The 21,132-nt window shown below is 41.6% G+C and overlaps 1 long non-coding RNA gene across 1 annotated transcript; it reads right to left on the bottom strand.

Annotated features, from left to right (window-relative positions):
• Window positions 1–12,813: 12,813 nt before the first annotated feature.
• On the bottom strand, window positions 12,814–20,599 carry LOC311514499. Its single transcript, XR_014709890.1, has 3 exons — window positions 20,512–20,599; window positions 14,635–14,861; window positions 12,814–14,134 (listed from the first exon to the last, which is right to left on the bottom strand). It is a non-coding gene; the product is annotated as an uncharacterized lncRNA (long non-coding RNA).
• Between the last annotated feature and the right edge of the window lie 533 nt (window positions 20,600–21,132).

Genomic DNA, 21,132 nt, shown 5'->3' with positions numbered 1-21,132 from the left:
GATAGGTTCCTGGGTTAGTGGCTCTGTTGTGTGGTTGCTGGTGAGTATTTGCTTCAGGTTGGGGGGCTGTCTGTAGGCAAGGACTAGCCTGTCTCCCAAGATTTGTGAGTGTGATGGGTTGTCCTTCAGGATAGGTTGTAGATCCTTAATGATGCATTGGAGAGGTTTTAGTTGGGCACTGAAGGTGATGGCTAGTGGCGTTCTGTTATTTTCTTTGTTGGGCCTGTCCTGTAGTAGGTGACTTCTGGGTACTCTTCTGGCTCTGTCAATTTGTTTCTTCACTTCCGCAGGTGGGTATTGTAGTTGTAAGAATGCTTGATAGAGATCTTGTAGGTGTTTGTCTCTGTCTGAGGGGTTGGAGCAAATGCGGTTGCGTCTTAGAGCTTGGCTGTAGACAATGGATCATTTGATATGGTCTAGATGAAAGCTGGAGGCATGTAGGTAAGTATACCGGTCAGTAGGTTTCCAGCATAGGGTGGTGTTTATGTGACCATCGCTTATTAGCACTGTAGTGTCTAGGAAATGGACCTCTTGTGTGGACTGGTCCAGGCTGAGGTTGATGGTGGGGTGGAAATTGTTGAAATCCTGGTGGAATTCCTCAAGGGCCTCCTTCCCATGGGTCCAGATGATGAATATGTCATCAGTGTAGCACAAGTAGAGTAGGGGTTTATGAAAATGTATATGATAAGCCTAGTTTTATATTTCCTACTAAGGCAAATATCCCAATGAAGTCAATGGGATGTCTGTCTGAGCAAGGAGTGAAAAATTAGGTCAGCAGCACTGAAATATAAATTCTAGCTTCTATATAAATTGAAGCTAGAGCCTTAGTCTGTAATAATCTACCTAACAAAGAATTCATATCTAGTGTTTGTACTACCTGAGCTGGTAGGATTTCAACCTACACGTATGCAGAATTTGTATCACTTTTATAGCACAGCTGGATGTGGTCCATTCATCGATATATAGTACACAGTTTCATGTCTTATAGTGGTTGTGATAATCCCGACATCTAAATTAAATAAAAGAAAATACACAGCAAGATAGAGGTATTGAAGAGATTAAATAGGAGAGACAAGATTCATAAAGGGTTTTTTGACAGTCAAATGAGCTGGATTTAGGTGACACAATGATATCACTTAGTCAGATTTTATGGGTACTTTCAAAATAATTAAAATTTTAATCAAGAACACTCCTGTCTGCTACTGCTCTCAGTTACGCTGTTAGCTCCCCTCACTCTGTGAAGGTAAAAAAAAAGACTCAGTAAAGTAACATGGGAAAACTATAAAAATATTAAAATACAGTAAGTCTAATCCAGGGTTCAGGTAAAGGGTAAACAGCATACTTCAGCTATAGTTTCTTGAATGGATACACTGACGTCAATGATCTGACAGATGTGCATTGTAATTACAGCTTCAGCAAACTAACTTGTAGCTACTGTTTATTAAAATATGCAGTTCCCATAGTTTTGGTAGGTTGACTAATAATGATTTATTGGACGTGAGACCCTAATAGTCTCCAGTAAAATAAATATTAGAATTAGAAGTTCCAAATTGGCATATAATTTAAATGTTTTGCACTCACCATCAAAGCTGATGCAATGCAATACATTCACAATGAGTTTTTGTGCATCAAAATTTTGCCATGAAAGATTTTTCTTTAAAAATCTCTATTTTGAAAGAGGCAGTTACTGAAAACCAGCTCTCTATGTATTACTCACTGAACAGGAATAGCACAATATGAGGAAGTGTAGGCTAACTACACTGAGCCATCAGCCTCAAGTTGTAACCTACAGAGAGAAGTTTAGTCTCTAAACCAGTTTGATTCTTGCATTCTCTGCCAAGAAGGTAGAGAGTAGCACTAATTGTAATTATGTTTTTTTGTTACATGATCATGTATGGATCAGCCAGTGTATTTACAAATTTCATTTGCTAACTGTACCCCAGGCTGCTAGATCTGTTTAGCAGTCACCACAGTGAGGAGTAGTGATTGGAAGACCTCCTACATGTGTCTTGAAGATAACTACTGATGAGATGGCCTTGATGAAGTTAACGAAAATAACAAAGCAGGGACTTTGAAGGGTCATGAGAGACCTGGTGGGAAAGTCGCTGGGAGTCAGCCAGTGAGAGCTTGCCTGGAAAGATTATGGGAGGTCTTAAAAGCTCTGAGTAAGTTTTGTGTGAGAACCTGGGGTGAAATTAATGGGAGTTTTGCCATTACCTGAGTGGGGCCAGGATTTCACCCCTAAACTTTTGTATGCTTGTCCATACTCGTCACTCTTCAAAATTTTCACTAAAAACCACAGGCTTTTTTCCAGTTATACAAAGAAACAGCTCTACTACCTCTGCTAGTTCAGCCAGGATATATATGAGAGACTAGCTGACTCTCTAAGCATATGAGAAAGTTTGACATGGATAATAGCAGAACACATACCAAGGAACTGTTATGTTACTATGCAGTTACTGAGCTACTGGTATACTGAGAGAAAGTTAGAGAAACAGGCAGTGGGAGAGCCTGGAACAGAAATAACAAAAGGGGGAAGGAAGGATTGGGTTCCCAAAAGACACATTTTGAGAGTTATAAATAATGAACTAAAAAAGTGAAAAGAAGCTGGAGAGGCTGGAATATGAGTTATGTTCCATAGGATTATTTAATTCTATTGAGAAACAAGAAAAATGAAAAATTCAATTTACTCTATTTTAAAAAGCAGTTCACAGTGAGTGGAAAAGAGGCAAACCTGCCTACGTCATTTTCTGTTCACTGTATTTTAAAAAGGGAAAGCTAATGCCCATAAAATTGGTATGTGTATATATAATGAAAAGACCAACTTTGACTTAATATATAGCACAGCTGTGTTGCTAAAATGGGAAGAGAGAATGTGAATCATGGGTGAAATCCTGGACCTATTAGAGTCAATGGCAAAACTCCTAATGACTTCAATGGAGCCAGGATTTCACCCCATGAGCAAATAAAAATGTCAGTAGGGTTGAAAGGACTCAACAGAAGCAGAACATTCAAAACAAAGATAGCAGAGAATGAAATAGTATGTACAGAGTAAGCATCCAATCTGGCACCATTGATCAATCATTGTTTTTTTCCCCTCCTTGACTTTAATAGGAGTGGGAGCACTGCCTTGCTGAGCTTCTATTAAACACAGTTATCAGACAAGCACATTTGCATACACTGAAGCTAGGAACAATTACTGGAGCTAGGGAGAGGAAGAGAGAAATACCTGTTTTTGTACGTGTTTATTTTTACCATTGCTGTTAAAATGATCTTTTAATCAGAACTAATTTTGTCACTGATCATGTTAAATGTCATCAGGTACTGAATCTTTGCCATGGCTTCACATTATCCTGTCACATACTCGGAGGATGATCCTAGAACTGCATATAGAAAAGGGATAAGGTGAGCATAAAACTCTCAATTTGCTATTTTAGCCAAATTATCCTCCTTGTTAATGAAAGATAGATGGCTATCACATACAATGACTGGCATAAAACAGAATTCCACACAGCTCTTTTAATATGTCATAACTACATGGTGAACCCTTCCTGATAAACCATCTGTTTATAATTTAAAACATTTCACCAACATCTCAGTGTAGAATTGGCAGAATGAGCTGAGGGATTTTTATTTTATCCATTTACAGAGACCTAATCTACCCAATATTTCTTAATCTACCCAATCTACCCCAATTATTTATTTAGAGAAATCTCCTTTTGACAGAGTAAACTTCTTTCTTACATGCCTTGTCCTGGCATTTGCTTGAGTTGAGAAAATGTGGCAGTAGATTAGACAGATCCATCTGACAAAAATACATGCAAACTATTAACATGTAATTATTCCTGCAATGAAAATGGCCCTGAAGCAATCTGGACAGTAGTACACTTGGGCTGTATTCTCAGCCATTCTTGGTCAGTTTTATTTTATTTTTTCCTGTTTCTCTTGCTCTGGGGCGCAATCCTACTCCTTCCAATGGCAAAAGGACAGATCCTTTCAATGGGAGCAGGAATGGTTAGTTTGTTACTTTCATAGTACACAGGGCTCAGAACCAAGTAACTGATTAACAGAAGAGGCCAGAGACAGCAATGCATAGAGGATAGAGAGCTGGCCTAACAGGGCAACTAGGGTTCCTCTGATATAGGTGGAATCCGTGAGTGGTGTAAAGTGAATATATCTGACTCGACTCCATCTGCTCAACCCTTGTGTGCATTGGGGGTGTGGCCAGGCATTGGAGAGAACAGAACCAGAGTGCAATATATTCCAGTGATCCCAGGCTGGCAGAATGAGCCTTAGTTTCCAGAGGCCAGTTCAGCTCCCCATTGGGCTAAGGATCAGGTGAGTGGAATGGTGGCCCAGACCTTTCTTCTCCCCCTCTACTTTACTCACTGTGGGTCCTGTGCTAAAAAAAGCTCATCTGTATCTGAACATTTGGCCCAGATCATTGTTCTGATATACCTGTTCATTCATGTCATTCCTTTCAAAGGAAAACCACTTCATTTAACTTTGTGGACCCATTTCTACCCCATTTCTTCCGACAGAATTGGCAATAACTTCATTCAATTAATGAACCTGGCACAATCTAATCATCCTGAGGAAAATGTAAGACTCATTCCTCTGAGCTTCTGAACATGCTCAATTCCCAATCACATTAATGGGAGATGAAGGTACTTAGGATGCCAAGAGATGTTCAGCACATAGGAGGACCCTTAATGAGCAAAAGTGGGAAGAAAATAATTATAATCCTGAGCAAGAATGGGCTGAAGAATTCTAAAAGGAAAATTACTTCTGTGTGCCCACTTACAGTTAAAAAGCTCTTAGTGGTGTTTATCGGACTGTGAAACAATTCTTTTCATATCATGTTCTCCTTCCCTCTGCCAGTATCTCACATGTGGTGGCAATGGGAACAAAGTGAGTCCAAAGTATCAGTTTAAGAGTTTATGGTTAACATACTGTGTGACAAGGGAAATTTAAGAAATGCAAAACCTCTCAAACCATAGAAAAGAAAGTCTGGCCCTGTGGAGCTCATTTTATCTTTAATTTTGCCGTGCCTTGCATCCGGAGTAAATGCTATCTCTTCTCTCCTTGCTCTGAAGGATTTTTCCATAGCATAAGGCAGTTTTTACTAGATACCCACATTTTTTTTTTTTAAAGAGAGCAATTCTAAAAAGAGCAAAGGATCTATTCTCTCTTGCTCCAGAGAACTTAATTTCACTGACAGCAGGAAAGTGCAAGACCAGCTGTAGTGTTAGCAAAAGCTAAAGAATTGCCTGGCTTGGGGAACAGAGCTACTATTAACTATTTTGACACTTGGAGACATAATAGCCAGGAAGCACCACAGTCTGCTGAAGCTCAATCCCTACAATTTCCAGAAATTGGTCCTGTAGAAGGTGTGCAACTGATGTCAGATAACCCCTTCTCAATGCTTCAGAGAAGAGCAAAACAATACCAAAATGTCACTGCTAATGTGTTGGAGGAAAATTCCTTTCTGATCCCAAACTTGGCAACAAGTTTAACTCTGTGAATGTGAGCAAGGGACAGTTCAGTTACGCACAGGGTGAATAACTTAAAATCCGAACACTTAGATCTTCATTTTAATATATGATTTCCAGTTTCATTCAAATGTCAGTTAATTTCTTAGCTTCAGAAATTTCTTCTGTTGCTACGGAGAAAAAGCTTCTCTTTATCCAAGATGACTCCGCAGAGAATAGAAAAATAATTTGATCTGGCAGAGTTTGATCAGAGATTCTTGCCATGTTTTTGGCAGGCTGGAGGAACAGTGTGAGAGATCAGTTGTAATTCATAAGCCATATTATACAAGGCTTTATTATACACACATACTTCAACAGCAATAGTAAATGCGCAATTGCCAAGGGAAGTGGTGGAAGTCCCAGTGGCTCAGCCTTTTAAAATTAGGCTGGTCAGACTCTAGCAAATGTACTGCAGGAAACAATCCAGCATGGACAGGGAGATAGGGATAAAATCATTAAATCAATCAGCCCATCTGTGATGGAGTGTATACCCCAAACGGATCCTGAAGGGATTAATGTAGGCCTAAGGGGGAAATTAGGGTACCTGTCTGTACCTGGAGGGAGAGACAGGCTTAACTGAACAAAAGGCTCAGATGGGCAAGAGTAGGCTGGATTATAAAGCAACAGAATTAGGCTGCAGGGAGAGAGTCTGCAGTCACTCTCTGGGAGCAGAGAGGAGGGGAGATGAAAATCCAGGAGGGAGAATAAGCCCTGGAGTTCAAGCCCTAGAAGAAGGGTCAACCCCAGAGGAGTTGTGGGGAAAGGAAGTCTGAGAGGGCTAGGTAGGAAGAAGCCCAGGAAAACAGAGACAAGGGGTAGGATTGTGTTATAGGGTCCCTGGGCTGGACTCAGTGTAGAAGATGGGCCTGTGATCCCCTATGAAGTGGCAAAGGAGCACTGGAGATGACAACTGGATGGCTGGTCCAGAGACACTGTGTTACCCTGGAAAGGGAGGCCCATAGTGACCTGGCCAGAGGCCTGAGTCAGGAAGAAGGAGCACTCCGAGTCCTGAAGAGAGAGAGGCCACGGTGCCAGGAAGAGGCTGGCAGACATGAGTGGAGCTAATCCCCAGACACGGCCACAAGGAGGTGCCATCGCAGTGAGTGAACCCTGTCATGTTATCTCTAACTTCAATGAGTCTTAAATAGTATGGACACAAGGAAGTGGCGAGATGGTAAAGGGCTTTCAGATGCAAGGCATTTAACATCATACCATCATGAGTGAAGGAGCTCTGTCATAAATGAAATGAATTAGAGGTCTTGATTTAGCAAATCACTTGAATAACTATAAGCACTTGCTGAAGTCCATGCTGCATGTAATTAAATACTGTTTACTTTATGTGACTTCACTGGTATTTAAAGACACACACTTACATGCTTTGCTGAACCAAGGCCACGGAGAGGTAGGAGAAATGGGGACAAGAGCTAGCCAAAAATGAACAAGTGGACATCAGCACTGACCAAATGCCTGAACATCTAGTGCCTGATCCAAAACCCATTGAAGTCAATACAAAAATTTCCAGTCACTTCAGTGGGCTTTGGAACAGACCTCTAGGAATCAGAATCTAAAATATAAACTTGATACTTTATGCGGTGCATGTCTTGCTGAGGTCCCTACTCAGTTTTTAGTCATGTAAATATTTCAGTGACATCAAAGACATAAATCCTGAGAAGAGGACATCAGGATTTAGCTCCTTGAGTTTTCCTTGTGCAAAATAAGTTTATTAAAAGAAATTCTCTCTCTTTAATTTTCCTGGTATTATGATACTGGTATTGATTCAAAATAAAATTAACTGGATCACTGGGATTCCAGGCTTTTTTTAAATGAATAAGAAGCACCTTTAATAACCCCAGAACTGGAAAAAATAGTGTGTATAATAAAAATAAGATGAACAGTAGTGGCTCAGTATTGTGAGAAGAAAAATATGCTATCCTGGTAATTAAAAACAACCACATTGCTGCACAAACAGGCCATCCTGGGTGTTTACAATAAATATGCAGAGCAATTACTGTAATGTAGGGTCCTCATTATTTACCACAAAAGACTGTAGATCTTCTTTATAACTAAGAACGTAAATTCAAGTCTTTGAATCAGCAACACTAGAATATATCTGTTCTTTTAATTTGTTGTGACTAATTTAGACAATATCTGCTGTTATCTCAGGTTAGTTTTTTTATCTATATTGTTAGACTTTTGATATTTTGATAAAGTTAAGGAAATTAATTAATTGAATATCTTTTAAAACCCCAAATGAAAAAATTTCAAAATGACTCTTTAGTAGCAAGGGGTGAGCATTTAGCTTGTTTATGTGGCTTCAAAGAATCATTGATTTTTTTATTTTATTAATCAGTTGAAAGTATTAATTTTTAGAATAATCTAACTTTTTATAGTAAGCGTTTCAGGTATTAGAATAAGTATGCATCAATGGGCTTCATGTATCTATCCCTATAAGTCATCAGAAATGGAACTGTAAAATGACACATGCTTTAGCCAGTACATGGGAACTAAGCCTGCTGAGACAGAACAGTTTGACTACTGGCATCACTACTTGGCTTAGCAATAATTCTCAGTATCATTTCGGTGGGCTTTGGAAGTGAGACCTGCAGAAGTTGCAGGGAGCATGACCTTGCCATGGATTGCAACATTCATTGTAGGAGCTTTGTGTTATATTCATAAAAGCAGTGGATGACACAATACACTTTAGTTTTATAACAGTTGGTGTATGCAGTTGTGTCATGACACACAAGTTAAAATAATAGAAGCAACAGAAGGTGCATCTGTGGAGCTGGAGACAGGAGATGAGGCACGTGCAGGACCAGTGAGCAGCAGTGTGTGGGACTGGTCTATGTTTTACTCATTCTAGGAAGCATAGAAGAGAGTTTTAAACTGTATGTTAAAATGATCTAGGAAATTGATAAGATGGAAGCAAAGACTATTCAGAATAGTTGCTGTGGTTTCAGCAGAAGCTCAGCTTCCACTTTCTCCTCATCTATAAGGGACTGGGAGAAGGCCCAAACTAGTTGAGTGAAAAGACCAAGTGAGTACAGGAAAAGATGAGATTGGAAAGGCGTATGGAGACACAGTCTTGAAGATGAGCAGAGTGATTCTGCAGTAGTTACAGTAGTGCTGTACATATATTGTATATTGTATGTACATGTACAACTGTAGTTTGGATATGAAAGGCTGAGGAAGTTGCAATTAGCAAGGCATGGAGTGACCAATGCCACAGAAAGCAACGCAACAGAATTAGAATTGGGGCTTTGGAAGATAAAAGTTATACTGCAGAGGGGCTAATGTGGAGGGTTGCAGAATATAGGAATATGAAGAACAAATATTTTAAGTGTCCTTACTTAAGTTTCTACCAATGTGGATTCTTAAAACAGCAAATTTACAACTAATGTGGCAAATTGCCAGCACTACTTTGACGGGTCTCACACTTTCTCTTCTTGGGCGGGGTTCAGGGCACCATTTCTCACCCCTGAATTGGGGTATTAACTGCCCCACTAGTGTCCTAAAGGAGGAGAGTGGAGAGGGAGGGACCCAGGCCCACCCTCTACTCCAGGTCCCAGCCCAGGGGCCCAAGAGATAGCAGTAAACTACTTGAACTAGCAGTTCTTTCCCCTGGGCAACTTCCCTCTCCTACCCTTCAGCTTGTGGGGCTTTCTGCCCTCCCTCTGCACAAACCAGGTGTCCCTTTACCTAGGGTCTTGGTCTTCTTAGCCCACCGCAGCACTTCTCCAAACTCTCCTCTGCTTCCCTCCAAACTGCTCTCTGCTCCAACACCAATCCACTCTGCTTCAACTCCTCCAAACTGCTCTCTGCTCCAATCCACTCTGCTTCAACTCCTCCTCCTGTCCAATTGAAGCAGGAGGGTTTTATCAGGTGACTGGCTTCAGGTGCTTTAATTGCCTTCAGGTGCTTTAATTAATCTATAGCAAACTGTCTTCCCTCTACAGGGAATAAGGCTCCCTCTAACACTCTCCTGCTGCCCTCTGGCCATGCTGTATCGCACTAACTAAACCCACTTTACTTTTCACCTTTAATTTGGGGAGAGGGTGAATTTACCTCATCTTGGACAGTACAACTGGAGAGATTAATTTCAGTATTTCACAGCCTCATTTTTGGATTGTCATGCATTAGTGCAATCCTTTAGAGTGTGGAGTCATAGCACAGCAAGCTGATTATTTAGATCCATTAAAATGTTTTTTTTTATTCATATTAGTTTTGTAAATTTTATTTTTATTAAGGAAACTTACATTTTGGGGCCAATAGTAAGTTGACAGTATTCTTATGAAAAGAAAAATATTAGATTTCTAACCAACATTTTAACATATAATTAGCCTTGATTTTTTTTCATATTTATAATGTAATTCCCACCCTGTAGTAGTCCCACACCATTATCAATCTTTTGCTTTCCTTTTCACCCAGAATATCCTTCCTTCTACCCCATGTCCAGCATCAGCATTCCTTCCCTAATGCAACCCTTTCACTCTTTCTCCCTGCACCCAGAACCACCCTTATCAATTGCAAGAGTGGCTGGAGCATGGAGTGCAAAGGATTCTGGGATATGACATAGCCTTCTGAGATATAAGGTCATGAGAGGAAAAGTTTGTGGCTTTGTGTTTGTATATGGTTCTTTTTTCTATTTATCTCTGGCCTTTGATTTAATCAACTAACAATTACTACTTCAAAAACTCAGATGAGACTTAGAAACGACATGAAGAACAGTTTGGAAGTTGCTTGAGAAACTTTATAAAGGAGGTTTCCCTACTAGGGTGACCAGATGTCCTGATTTTATAGGGATAGTCCTGATATTCAGGGCTTTTTCTTATATAGGCGCCTATTACTCCCACCCCCGTCCCGATTTTTCACATATGGTATCTGGTCATCCTATTCCCTACACAGAAATACAACTGGTCAGGAATTACAAAAAAGGGTGCTGAGGGATTTAACTTAGGCATCTTTTGTTAACAGCCCAGCAAAATATGTTGTTTCCTCTGTTCATATGTATACCACTTCTAAGTTATATTACAGCATGTCATTCTTGCACCTGGTTATCATCAGAACACAGTCTAATTAAGCTGGAAGGCTAGTTCATTTCCAGTGAGTGATTTTCAACAAAATTAAACCTAAAACCATTATTTTTGGTTTCACTCCCATGTTATAGAAACTGACTGCCTCAATAGTGATTAAAACAACAGCTGGTCGTATGTTGGATCAGTGATAATGTCTTTGAATCTGGCTAGATGACCCTTTTGCATATATGTGGATTAAAGTGTTTTCAAACTGGGCTCTAGATTTGATATTTGTGTGACTCAAGAAAAGTATTATGAGTTTGGAAAACAGCAAATTGTTCATCAGAATCTATTCTGCACCCTTGACTACTGAAGTTGTTTATTTAGTGCCTCTGCAAAGATGATGCAGAGGACAGAATTGTAAGAGATGGTTCTGAAGCAGATTGGTTCTGAACATCTGTGATGTTTGGAGAGTTTTTAATGCATATGCAAATTCCATGCCTTGAGTCCATCTCTAGTGTTCTGTAATAATCAACTCAGGTTTGCAAAATACTGTTTGTGAAATCGGGATATACTATTATGACCTTTGCAGCTTACTAAGTTGGCAAACTCTCTCCCATCAAAAACAATGACATTGGTTTATTGTTTAAATGCATTCATATTTTGGCATCAACATTTTCATCTTTATTTTTATCCAAAGATGACCGCAAGTATTATCTTCACCTGAGCCAGTCTAATCATTTTAAAGTGAACGGAACAAAAACACTGACTCTGAGAGACAATCTTTTGATGTTCCAACCTAAGTAGCTGGAGTAAGCTACCTGATACATGAAAAGAGGCAACAACAATCAAAATGAGCTTGCTTCCTCGAATGCAAAGCTTATTTTAACATGGACTTTAAAATACAATCTCTAAATTTATACAGGAATATAAAAAACCTAAATAATGTATTAAGGATGAAAGTTTCAAATATGTTTAAGAGATTGAGACCGGCAAATCTTCTAAGCAGCTTTTCTTTTTCTTTTGTTTTTTAATGTACATGTTGCTGTGTAGTTATAGTACAGAAGTCAACCAGCCTACCAAAATGCGAGACTCCACTGTGCACATCTCTTCCTCTGGGGAGCGGATGAAAGAACAAAACATGTGACAAATGTGTGGTCATGTTGTTTAATGCGCTGCTGGAAGGCACACGAATACGGTGGCAAACTCTCTGTAAAAACCTATGAAGTCTAGAATAGCTTTGAAAAATCTCAGGCTAAAACTCTTTACAGGCCAGCTAAATTAGGTGCTCTTGATTTGCCTACTATTTGTTATTATTACCAAGACTATCATGTAAGGTCACTTATTGACTGGGCATAGAATAATCATGAGGAGCACTGAGTGGTCATATTTTCAGTTATAAAGATAAAGGACAAAAAGATAGGCCAGTATCCTTATATCATTTCCCTACTATTAAGATGAATATAAATATGTAGGATTTCACCTTAAAAAAACCAAAATCTATTTCCATATTCATCTTTCGCCAATATATAAAAATGTGATTTTCAATCGTAGGTTTGTGAAAGGGAAATTTGAAGTCTGGAAAAGAAAGAGCAGACATTTTTACTTTACTATGATATATTCAGAATGGAATTTGGATTGGGGAACAGATTAAGGAAAAAATACAGTTTCCATGATTTCCAATATTACAATGTAAAAAGTGTCAGCCAAAGCAAAACAACTCGAGTGTTGTCAAGGTTCCTTCCCCACTCTGAACGCTAGGGTACAGATGTGGGGACCTGCATGAAAACCTCCTAAGCTTATCTTTACCAGCTTAGGTCAAAACTTCCCCAAGGTACAAAATATTCCACCCTTTGTCCTTGGATTGGCCGCTACCACCACCAAACAAATATACTGGTTACTGGGGAAGAGCTGTTTGGAAATGTCTTTCCCCCCAAAATACTTCCCAAAACCTTGCACCCCACTTCCTGGACAAGGTTTGGTAAAAAGCCTCACCAATTTGCCTAGGTGACTACAGACGCAGACCCTTGGATCTTAAGAACAATGAACAATCCTCCCAACACTTGCACCCCCCCTTTCCTGGGAAATGTTGGATAAAAAGCTTCACCAATTTGCATAGGTGACGACAGACCCAAACCCTTGGATCTGAGAACAATGAAAACAACATTCAGTTTTCTTACAAGAAGACTTTTAATAGAAATAGAAGTAAATAGAAGTAAAGAAATCACCACTGTAAAATCAGGATAGTAGATACCTTATAGGGTAACTAGATTCAAAACATAGAGAACCCCTCTAGGCAAAACCTTAAGTTACCTAAAAGATACACAGACAGAAATAGCTATTCTATTCAGCACAATTATTTTCTCAGCCATTTAAAGAAATCATAATCTAACGCATACCTAGCTAGATTACTTACTAAAAGTTCTAAGACTCCATTCCTGGTCTATCCCTGGCAAAGACAGCATAAAGACAGACAGAGACCCTTTGTTTCTCTCCCTCCTCCCAGCTTCTGAAAGTATCTTGTCTCCTCATTGGTCATTTTGGTCAGGTGCCAGCGAGGTTACCTTTAGCTTCTTAACCCTTTACAGGTGAGAGGAGTTTTCCCCTGGCCAGGAGGGATTTCAAAGGGGTTTACCCTTCCCTTTATATTTATGACATGCCCCCCAAATCTCAGCTAGGGTGAAACACTGGCTGGGATTTCTTCCTGGAGCTCTAGGAAAAACAGAGTTAATAAGACACATGCATCTCTAAATATACTACCAAGTACATAAAGACTAACAATATTTTCCACATCTCAAGGACGATCTTAACCAGTTGATTCTGGGAAACTTTCATGGGAGAGTGCATCAGCCACTTTGTTAGAAGCTCCTGAGATGTGTTGGATGTCGAAATCAAAATCTTGGAGAGCTAAACTCCACCGAAGAAGTTTTCGTTTCTTTGATGGTGTGAAGCCACTTCAGTGCAGCATGGTCGGTTTGCAGGTGGAAAAGCCATCCCCAAACATACGGGCGTAGCTTTTCCAGAGCGTAGACAATGGCGTAACATTCTTTTTCACCGACTGACCAGTTGCTTTCCCTCTCAGACAGTTTTTTGCTGAGAAACACTACAGGGTGGAATTCTTGATCAGGTCCTTTCTGCATTAAAACTGCTCCCACACCACGCTCGGACGCATCTGTGGTTACTAGGAACGGTTTGTCAAAGTCTGGGGCCCTTAGTACAGGGTCAGTCATGAGTGTCGCTTTAAGCTTGTTAAAGGCCTTCTGACACTTTTCGGTCCACTGAACAGCATTTGGCTGTTTCTTTTTGGTTAGGTCTGTCAGTGGGGCGGGAATTTGGCTGTATTGCGGTACAAATCGTCTGTAATAACCGGCCAAGCCTAAGAAGGATTGAACCTGTTTCTTTGACTTTGGGACAGGCCACTTTTGGATAGCATCCACTTTGGCCTGTAGGGGCTGATAGTTCCTTGACCCACCTGGTGTCCAAGGTAAGTCACTCTGTTTAGGCCTATTTGAACTTCTTAGCCTTAACAGTTAGTCCTGCCTCCCATATGCGCTCACGGACTTTTTGTAGATGTTCCAAGTGGTCTGCCTAGGAATCCAAAAATATGGCCACATCGTCAAGGTAGGCAACTGCATATTCTCCTAATCCCGCTAGGAGACCATCTACAAGTCTTTGGAAGGTAGCGGGTGCATTTCACAGCCTGAAAGGGAGTACATTAAATTCATACAGCCTGAGATGTGTGGTGAAGGCTGACCTTTCCTTGGCAGATTCATCTAGCGGTACCTGCTAGTACCCCTTGGTTAAGTCCAAGGTAGAGATGAACTGGGCCCGTCCCAGTTTCTCTAATAGTTCATCTGTGCGTGGCATTGGATAGTTGTCTGGGCGAGTTACAACATTTAGCTTACGGTAGTCCACGCAAAAACGTATTTCCCCATCTGGTTTGGGAACTAGAACCACTGGAGATGCCCATGCACTTCCAGAGGGGCGGATTACACCCATCTGTAACATATCCTGGATCTCCCGTTCTATGGCAGTTTTAGCTTGAGGAGACACCCGGTAAGGTTGGACCCTAATTGGGTGAGCATTACCTGTGTCAATGGAGTGGTATGCCTGTTCAGTCAGTCCTGGGGTGGCTGAGAACGTTGGCGCGTAGCTAGTGCACAGCTCCTTGATCTGCTGTCGCTGCATATGCCCAAGGGTCATGGAGAGGTTCACCTCTTCCACACAACCAGCACTTTTCCCTTCGTAGTAGACACCTTCAGGCCACTCAGTGTCGTCTCCTCCCTGGGCTGTAAACTGACAAACCTTTAATTCTCTGGAATAAAAGGGCTTTAGAGAATTAATATGGTACACCTTAGGCTTTCGGTTGGAGGTGGGGAATGCTAGGAGATAATTAACAGCTCCCAGGCGCTCCTGGACCATGAATGGCCCTTCCCACGGTGCTTCCATTTTATGGGCCTGGAGCGCCTTTAAGACCATGACCTGGTCCCCTACTTTGAAGGAACGCTCTCTGGCATGTTTATCATACCAGGCTTTTTGCTCTTTTTGAGCATCCTGTAAGTTTTCTCTAGCAAGGGCTAAAGAGGTTCGGAGGGTGTTTTGTAGGTTGGTTACAAAGTCCAGAATGTTAGTCCCTGGAGAAGGTGTAAATCCCTCCCATTGCTGCTTCACCAACTGCAATGGCCCCTTAACCTCACGGCCATATACAAGTTCAAATGGGGAAAACCCTAAACTGGGGTGTGGTTCAGCTCTGTAGGCAAAGAGCAACTGCTGCAACACTAGGTCCCAATCATTGGAGTGCTCATTTACGAATTTAGGTATCATGGCCCCCAAAGTCCCATTAAACTTCTCCACCATGCCATTTGTTTGATGGTGGTAAGGAGTGGCAACCAAGTGATTTACCCAATGAGCTTCCAAAGGTTTTCCATAGTTCCTGCCAGGAAATTAGTCCCTGCATCTGTGAGGATGTCGGAGGGCCAACCTACCCTGGCAAAAATGTCTGCTAGTGCCTGGCACACACTTTTAGCCCTGGTGTTGCTTAGAGCTACTGCTTCCGGCCATCGGGTGGCAAAATCCATGAAAGTCAGTATGTACTGCTTTCCTCTGGGTGTCTTTCGGAAAAGGACCCAGAATATCCACAGCTACTCGCTGAAATGGAACTTCAATGATGGGGAGTGGCTGGAGAGGGGCTTTGACCTGGTCTTGGGGTTTTCCCACTCTTTGGCACACCTCACAAGGCCGGACATAGGTAGAAACATCCTTGCCCTTTCCCTCCCAGTGGAATGACCCCCCCCAATGGTCTTTGGTCCTGTTCACCCCAGCATGGCCACTAGGGTGATCATGGGCTAAGCTCAAGAGCTTGGCCCGGTATTTAGTTGGAACTACCAACTGTCTCTGAGGATGCCAGTCTTCCTGGTGTCCACCAGAAAGAGTTTCCTTGTATAAAAGTCCTCTTTCTACAACAAACCTGGATCGATTAGAAGAGCTGAGAGGCGGTGGGTTGCTCCGTGCCACCATCCAAGCTCTCTGGAGGCTTTCATCTGCTTCCTGTTCAGTCTGGAACTGTTCCCTTGATATTGGAGACATTAGTTCCTCATGGGATTGTGGACCTATGCTTGGTCCCTCTGGAAGCGATGTAGGGGACAGAGCTGTTTCTGTTGACTGTGAACCGCTCTCCGCTGGTGCACTATGTTGGGATTCAGGCTCTGGCTGAGCCTCTTGTGTAGGGTTGTGGGCTGCTGCCAGTTCAGGTTCGGTGGGGCCCTCTGGTGTTGAGGTTGCAAGTACTGGATTCAGTGCTGGCAATGGGTCTGGTGTTGGTTGTTCGGCTGGTTCCGGTTCTGGGATTGGTTCCGTCTGGGTCTCTGGGACTGGATCCACTACTGCTGTTGCAGACATTGGCCTGGGGTCCGGGTCCATCATCTCTGACTGGGTCCTGATAGAAGTTTCCGGAACAGAGCTAGGCCTCACGGCTTGTTTAGCCTGGCTGCGGGTGACCGTTTCCACCCTCTTGGCCTGCTTCACATGATTGGCCAAGTCTTCCCTCAACAGCATGGGGGTGGGATAATCATCATAGACTGCAAAAGTCCATGTTCCTGACCAGCCCTTGTACTGGACAGGCAACTTGGCTGTAGGCAAATTGAAAGAGTTGGACTTGAAGGGTTGAATCGTCACTTGGATCTCTGGGTTGATTAAATTGGGGTCCACTAAGGAAGCATGGATAGCTGACACTTGTGCTCCAGTGTCCCTCCAGGCGGTGACCTTCTTCCCGCCCACACTCACAGTTTCCCTCCGCTCCAAGGGTATCTGGGAGGTATCTGGGCCTGCGGACCTCTGGTGTGATTCCGGTGCAATGAACTGTAATCTGTTGGGGTTCTTGGGGCAGTTGGCCTTTACATGCCCCAGCTCGTTACATTTAAAACATCGTCCAGCTGACGGGTCACTGGGGCAAGGAGGGTTGCTGGAGAATGGGGTGGTAGGACAATAAGGTGTCTGGAGGGTTCTTTGGGAGGTAGGTGGGGCTTTGGGCGGCCCCCGGTAATAGGGTGTGGTCTGGGGTTGTCCCTTCTGGTCTCCGCTCCAACTGCAACCAGTTTTCTTCTTCTCTGCCACCTCCACCCATCTGGCTCCAATCTCTCCTGCCTCGATTACAGTTTTGGGCTTCCCATCTAGGATGTATCTTTATGTTTCCTCAGGAACACCCTCTAAGAATTGTTCCATTTGCATTAGGAAGGGCAAATTTACTGGAGATTCAACACTTGCTCCTGATATCCAGGCATCCCCATGTTTCACAATGTGGTAGGCATGTCGGGTAAATGACACGTCTGGTTTCCACCTTAGGGCTCTGAACCTCCAACGAGAATGTTCGGGTGTTATCCCCATTCTGACTCTCACCTTGGATTTAAAAAGTTCATACTTGTTCATGTGTTCTTTAGGCATTTCAGCTGCCACCTCAGCTAAGGGTCCACTGAGCTGCGGCCTCAGCTCTACCATGTATTGGTCAGTAGAGATGCCGTACCCAAGGCAGGCCCTTTCGAAGTTTTCTAGGAAGGCCTCAGTATCATCACCTGCCTTGTAGGTGGGGAACTTTCTGAGATGGGAAGTGGTACCTGGAGAAGGATTGCTAGGGTTTGTTGGGATATTCTGCTGAGCCTTTATCTTCTCCATCTCCTCCACATGTTTCCTCTCTTTTTCCTTCTCTTCCAGTTCTTTGTCCCTTGCTTCCATAGCTCTCCAGTGAGCAGCCACTTGGTGTTGTTCTGCCTCTCTCGCTGCCTCCCTTTCTTTCTCCTTTGCCTCCATTGCTCTCCTGTGAGCAGCTTCTAGAGCTTTTTCAGTTTCTTTCAATGTCTCCAGTTTGGCTAACTCAAATTTGTGTAGTGCCTTGGTGTCTGACATCTTTACCTCTCTGTTTTTAACTAACTTTACACCCGAGGTTTAGAAATAAACAAACAAAACTTGGCTGAAAAATTTTGCTGTGCTGGAATAGAATACCTATTCTCTGATAGTGATTGTGAGGCTACAGAAAAAGACAATTCCCTTGTCTGCTCTGGGCCCAAATCAAAGCAAAAAACCTCCAACTACTTGGAAACCTGCTTACCAGCAGCCCAAAGGGAAAAAAAAATCCTTTTCAAATTTGCGCTCCTTGTAAAAAATCAAAATCCAAAAAAACCCAAAAAACCCCTGCCACTTTTGTCCCCAGGCAAATGGGTAGAATCCCCCGCCCCCCCCCCCCCATTTACTTTTAGGGGAAAAAAAACAACAAACAACTCTGGGTTGGAAGACTGTGAATTTCCCTGCAGGAGTTAAGTACCCTGCCTCCAGGCAAAGAAAACTTGCAATTCACAAAGATAATCCCCTTTTGTCTCTGCTTGACCACAAAGCAGAGAAAAAACAAGCTGCTTTCAGTTTCAGCTGCTTTCTGGACTTCCTTTCCAAAGGAAAAAAAAAGTTTCCTTTTTAAAATCTGTATTTAAAAGTTCTAAGACTCCATTCCTGGTCTATCCCCGGCAAAGACAGCATAAAGACAGACAGAGACCCTTTGTTTCTCTCCCTCCTCCCAGCTTTTGAAAGTATCTTGTCTCCTCATTGGTCATTTTGGTCAGGTGCCAGCGAGGTTACCTTTAGCTTCTTAACCCTTTACAGGTGAAAGGAGTTTTCCCCTGGCCAGGAGGGATTTCGAAGGGGTTTACCCTTCCCTTTATATTTATGACACGTGTAAATGGAGATCTTCCCATAGTGAAAAAAACAACAACATTGTTGCAGATACTGTTCCTTTTATGCTTGTATGCAGGTTTATATAAAAGCTTTGAAAAGATTTAATACAGAAGAACTGCCTTTCATGATGATATAGGAAAGAGATGCAGAGGTAAAATCTGATAAAGAGGAATGGAAACAGCTATGAAGAGCATGAGCCTCATTTTCAGTAGGTGTTGTAAATTAGGTATTATAAATTACTATATGATGCCAAAGAGCAGTCAGGCTAAAAAAGATCTATGGCAAAGAAAGAGATGATTCGTAAAGAAAATGTGGGATTTCATAATGTCCTAAAATGGAAGCATATATGCAAAAAGTTAAAGACACGATTATTTTAAATTTACTGAGGGACCTGTTCTTCTCATTGGTTCTGATGAAAATGCAACAATATTTGAAGTGCAGGATAAAGAATTAGTACCTCAGTTGCAGATAGATGTTCTGTTGCAATCCTTTGGAACAAAAATGATCTTCCAGTAATAATATATTGATTTGACCAAATCTAGGAAATATACCAATTATGGGAAAACCCACTGTACCCAGAAATTTCCAGATATCGAAAAGTCAAAGTATCAACACCTTCCAGATTCATTGGTGTATTAACCAGTACAAGCTGGTATAAACACCTGAATGGTAGCAAAGAGTCTGCTGGGAAAAGAGACTGTGATGGCACAAGGTGATTCTAAATTGAGTTGTGATGAGAGGCAATATGAAGCCAATGTAGTGCAAAAAGTGGCAACAGTGGCCAGGGCTCCATTATTGTGTTTACTTTTAGAATACACTGTGCGAACATAGTATGAGACAGTCCCTATCACAAACAGTTGGCAATCAAAACTGATAAGATAAACAAAGGAAGTAGTATCCTCATTTTACTGATGGGGAACTGAGGTACAGAGAAATTAACTTGCTTAAATTCTCACAGGAAGTCAGTGGTGGAGTTTGGAACTGATTTGGATCTCTTGAGTTCTAATCTGAGGGTTTAATCAGAAGATCATCCTCCTTCTTGCAGCATTGCTCTAAATTAAAACTTCTGTCTTCTCTTGGAAGAAAACCTGATTGAGTGTCCTGCTTTATAATAGTCATATGGTATTGAATATAGTCATGGGATCATTTTCCTTATGGGAAGCTCACAAAAATGATATATACTTTTCATGAACCTATCACTAGGATTAAATCGTTGTCACCATTCAACATGTGATTTATCAATCTGACTCTGGTGTACCCAAATTGCTTTCTTGGAATCATTATCACTGTTAAGACTGGTGATGAAAATTTGCCTATCCAAAGTTTATAATGGAAATGTCTCAAGGATGAGTCTTATTTTTTTTCTGCCTCACATTAGAAGCCACCATTCTAAAACTGATGTTTGCAGTTTTATCTTATGTAAACTTTATATTATTAACCAAATCTTGAAATAAGTTGCACATGTCTTGGAATATGCTCAGGGAACTTGAGTTTTCAATTTGCCTAGGTTGATATAAACCCTTGGTAATAGAATTTTCATCTGCTATAATTAATCATTCAAGAATATCATCATTATTACTCACATATGTTTATACTGAATACATAGAGCCAAACTTTGGCTTCAGTTACATCTGTGCAGTCAGGTTTCATGGGTGCAGTACGGAGAATTAGGCCTGTATTCTTGAACAGCCATATAGTTGAATATGGGGATTATAATTATAACCATAGTTTCTACAGAAGTCACTTACCTGCTGATGCAAACGTGTATTACTGCTATTCTTTTCAAATGATAATGGGGTAAACTCCAGGTAGTGCAGGGAAAGTATCACAAATTCTCTCCCCTTTACACATAGAACAAAAAGGATATGCAAACACATGAACAGGCACATATATACGATTATCTTGTTTGAGACCAATCCAAAGTCCATGGAAAAAATCCTATTGACCTCAGGGGGCTTGGACCATGCCCTATGTGAACAGCTCAAAGAAAACTCCTTTCATGCAAGCTGTTCTTTCCAGCACTAGGAGTATATTGCACAGAGGGCTATGCATAAGGGTCAAGGCAACCATTTGACTTAACACATGAAACATGTTCCTGACCCCCTTGAGCATGGCCTGTTTTTTCTTTCTGGGATTCTGGTCATGGCCACCCTGAGAGGGGGCTCTCTGTTTTCAGAGGAACCAGGACTGCAACATACCATCTACCATGATGCACAATTGCATGTTTTTCCTGTAGGTTTTCTGGTGTGTGCTTATGCTTAAAGTGAGATTTTGACTTATGTCTGGTTCTTTCCTCTTACGAAAAAACCTGTTTAAATTCAATCTCAATTTTGATGATTTCTTTCCAGAATGCACTGGAAAAAATCAAG

Source organism: Lepidochelys olivacea (genome assembly GCF_965140295.1).
Source record: "Lepidochelys olivacea isolate rLepOli2 genome assembly, chromosome: 1".
NCBI classification, from domain to species: domain Eukaryota; kingdom Metazoa; phylum Chordata; order Testudines; family Cheloniidae; genus Lepidochelys; species Lepidochelys olivacea.
The sequence above is the reverse complement of the archived record's forward strand: the minus strand, read 5'-3'. Positions and strand labels throughout refer to the sequence as shown.